Consider the following 3,975-nt stretch of genomic DNA (forward strand, 5'->3'; position numbering starts at 1 on the left):
ACAGCGGAGTTGAGTAGTTGCGATAGAGACTTTATGACCCACAAAGCCTAGAATGTATACTATGCGGCCCTTTATAGAAAATGTTTGCTGGCTCTCATTCTAGAGACCCAGACTCCTGAGATACCACGTGGCAGATTAAACAGAGCGCTCACCTGGTAGATGTTCCATGGGAGGGGCGGGGCAGTGTCTGATTCAACTCTCCCTTACATTCCATTGGTCAGAATTCAGTCACGTGGCCTCACCGAGCTACATAGGAGGCCGGGAAATGTGGAATTATTAGCCAATCTCTGGCACAGCCTACCCTGCAGTGATTTGTTTCTTCCTATTTTTGATCAGAATAGGCTAGTTATACTGTAGAAACATTAAAAACCCTGCATCTCAGTAGCTTAGAACAAGGTTGATTTTCTTGCTCGTGCTGCATATCCACTGAAGGTGAGCATGGGCGACATCGCTCATTGTCGTTGTACACTCCAATCCAATGGAGAAGCCATCACCAGGCACTTTGCTGGTTGTAGTACCGGAGGGGAACGAGAGTGTGCTGAGGCATGAAGCTCTTAACTTCTGCACAGAACTGATACTCATCGTTTCTAAGCAAGCTGCAGGGCTACATCGTCCTTCAGTAGGATGGAGAAGTGCAATCCTACTGTTTGCTTCAGAAGAAGCAAGGCTAGAATATTTGTGGTCAGCCCTAATACATGTCACACACACACACACACAAAGAACACATTCATCTTGTCCCTGAGCGAAATCACCCAGATTCTGCCCAGTCACTCCCCGAGTCAAAGTCAAGGGTCTCTAAATGATGACTCTCCAGGAGGTCTGAATACTGGTTTGGAGCATAGTAGTCTAGTGGTCTTAGATTAAAGCCTGGCAACTAAAATCATTCTCTGTCCCCATTACTTATTCAGATGCCCAAATGGTAACATCGAGACAACAACCGCTCATGGTCTCTAACAGCCTTCTGGGATCTGAGCTGCTTGCATGAGGGTAAGCCCTACTCTAAATGCCCAGAGAATCAGGAGCCCAGCACAGTCTATGGGGTGGAATATGGCATTTTGCTGAAATCGATACTGCAGGGAAAGAGTCAGCCTCATTGAAGAATAGGTCAGTATTGCCCCACACTTATGATTAAATAGATTGGGTGAAGGGTTTGGGCAAAAATATGGAGGAAAGCATATTCAAATTACCTATGTAGAAACATTAGACTATATAAACTAACATACTTTTTTCATCTCTCAAAGAACATTTGTTCATATGATTCTTGCTTGTTTTCTTAAGACTTCACTGTTCTATTTAATTTAGAAAAGAGTAAAAAGGGTTTTGTGGATTGTAATTATAGAGAATCATTTTGAACCATAGCATCATACTAGTATTAGAGAGATAACCCCCAGATCAAAATTTCAAATAATATTTTTCAAATAAATTTTCAATATCTGGTGCAAACACAGATACATATTTTTTCCATATTCTATTTCTTTCAACTTTTATATCTCCATGCAGTTATAGAAATGTAATTCATATGTTTTTAAAATCATTTATGCTTAACTCATCAAAATACTGCTTTGGGAGTTATTTGATGCACAGAAAGTTTTTATATACTATTTAATAAGCATTTAAAACCCTCTCCCCCAGAAGTAGGAGAAGTTTTCATCTTTTCCAGAGTAAATAATTATTTTCTTTAGTGACTTTATAATTGTCTTTCCATGGGCTAGGTCATTCCCAGGAGAAGATTAATTTTAGTCTAGTCTGTGGTACAGTGGCCACTGTTACACTCCTATTCTCCATTTGTTTTTTTCATCAGTTCAATGCTTTAACATTTTGCTCTCAATACACATGCCAGTTGTTCTTATAGCTACTACCTACTTGCTGGGAAACAGCCCCCAAATGCAAAGGCCATGTATGGGCTTGGGAAAACTCTTCCCGCTGGTGATACTCAGTTCTTATACGTTTTTCTTTCCGATATTACCAAACAAGTTCGATTTGGGAAGAGTATGAAGTGGTAGAGGAAAGGAATGAAGACTGAGTTCAATGTTATTTCCAAAGGCTTCCCAGGAAAACAATTTATCATTCATTTTGGAATTGTAATTATGGAGGTACCCCCATCAATTAAATGATGTATTTTGCCACAGAACCTAAAATGCATATCAAACTTAAGTCTAATTGCTACAAGTTATCTTTTACTCTTAAATTTAATGTGCAATGGGGTATTTATTCTCCATATTTCTATGTAATAAGGCTTCTGGAAGCAAGTCTTATCTGCAGCACTGGTGGGGCCAGACTGTACAGTTTCAAATCCTCACTCCACCATTTGCCACTCCACCACTTGGGCAAGTAACTTAACTTGTCCGTGCCTCAATTTCTTTAGCAGGAAAAAAAAAAAAAAAAAAAAAAGGACAAAAGTCGGACCTATGTGATAGGATTGTTTGAAGATTAAATGAGTTAACACTTATAAAGCACTTACAAATGTTCAAATTATGTGATCAGTATACAAATCCAGTATAACAAGAACGGACACCACAAGTCACATAAGAAAATGAGTTCCTTTACTTTCAGTTCCTCCTTTTATTATGGCCGTGCTTTGTCAACTGAGGCACATAATGTTAGCAGATTTGAACTTTGCCAGAAAGGTGTCGGATTTTATTTCAGATTATGAATTCTTCAACATGGAACGATAACACCATTTTGCTGTACACTCAGAAACCCCTTCGAGTTTGGAGCGTGAGAGACATTCACTGACCTTGGTCTGATATTTGTAAGGGGCTTTGACATCCAAGGAGCCGCTGAGAAACACTAGTATTAAAAAAAAAAAAAAAAAAAAAAAAGGAGTCTAAGAAGTCACCCTTTTCAAAAAAAAATAAACTGGAGTGCTGCCTGCATTTCATTCTCCTGCCTCTGGAAGAGCTGTGTTATCTGAAGTGCTTCCATCATGAATACTGATTGAGAAACTGCCTTTACTTTCCCGCCTCCTGCACTCCCAGGTAGAAATCCGTGGGCTGATGCCCAGGTGTCGATCTGGAACTCGGTCATTACTCGCGTTAGAGTATCGCATCCTCCGGGCGCCCGTGGTGAGCGGGCCGCGACGGGGAGGGGCGGGAGCGCTCCGGGGCCGCCGGGATCTGAGCACAGATCGGAGCCCCAGGACTTTTTAAGCGCCTCGTTGTTCAGGTCATTTGGAACCCGGCTCTCTGTGTTTACATTTCGAGCCTGGCTCGGGACCCGAAAGCATGACTACCTTCTGAAAGGAGAAGCATCCTGCGTTCGGACACAGTGCTGGCGGCAGGGGGGGGGGGGGGGGGGGGCGGGGGGGCAAAGTCCACCCCCCCCGGGTGTGGGAGGACGACTCTCCTGCCACACGTGCGGGCGGTGCCAGCCTCTCCGAAGAGCAGGGGCAGCTGAAGTGAAGTGGCGGTTCGGGGACAGGCGAGGAGGTAGGTGTGGGGCAAGCGAGCAAAGTGCGGAAGCTGAACGGGGATTCTTCTAGAAAGTGGGGTGGGAAAAGGAGCTAGGGAGGGCGTGTGGAGCGAAGGCATCTGTGTCAGAACGTGCGTGTGAGCGGATACAAAACCCGAGGGAGGCGTGAGCAGCTGTGTGTGTGCGAGCGGGAGCGAGGGGCGCCGGCTCGGGGTGTGTGCGCCCGGGTGAGTGACACGGAGGGGCGGGCTGGCCGCGCGGCCGGCGGGCGGGGGCAGCTGCGAGGGGCGGGAGTGTCCCTGCGTGGAGCCGGCCGAGCCGGAGTTGTGTCAGTGAAGGAATCCAGTCCGGGGGCCGAGCTGGCTGCGCCCTCCGCCGCGAGCGCCGGCAGCGCGGGGCGAGCTCCGGACGGCGCGCGGCCCAGGCAGCGGCTCCCGCTCGGCCCGCCCTCCGCGCCGCGGGGACCGCCACAGCCGCCGCGCCTCCCCCGGCGACCGCGCCCCCGGTCGCCGTCCCCCGGCCCGGGACAGAGCGGCCGGCGCTCCGCACAGAGGTAAGCCCGGG

At 47.2% G+C, this 3,975-nt stretch overlaps 1 protein-coding gene across 4 annotated transcripts in view; it reads left to right on the plus strand.

Moving 5' to 3' along the window:
* The first annotated feature begins 3,322 nt into the window (after positions 1-3,322).
* The window catches only part of SPATS2L (spermatogenesis associated serine rich 2 like), a 165,882-nt gene continuing 165,229 nt past the window's right edge, over positions 3,323-3,975 (plus strand). Inside the window, exon 1 of one of the 4 annotated variants that reach the window (XM_059393143.1) lies at positions 3,323-3,428. The gene's annotated coding sequence lies outside the window, so the exon portion shown is untranslated. Of the gene's footprint in view, positions 3,429-3,544; positions 3,639-3,868; positions 3,965-3,975 lie in introns of those variants that run through there. The other 3 variants (XM_059393144.1, XM_059393146.1, XM_059393145.1) reach the window with 3 other exon arrangements.

Source organism: Mustela nigripes, chromosome 3, assembly GCF_022355385.1.
Source record: "Mustela nigripes isolate SB6536 chromosome 3, MUSNIG.SB6536, whole genome shotgun sequence".
NCBI classification, from domain to species: domain Eukaryota; kingdom Metazoa; phylum Chordata; class Mammalia; order Carnivora; family Mustelidae; genus Mustela; species Mustela nigripes.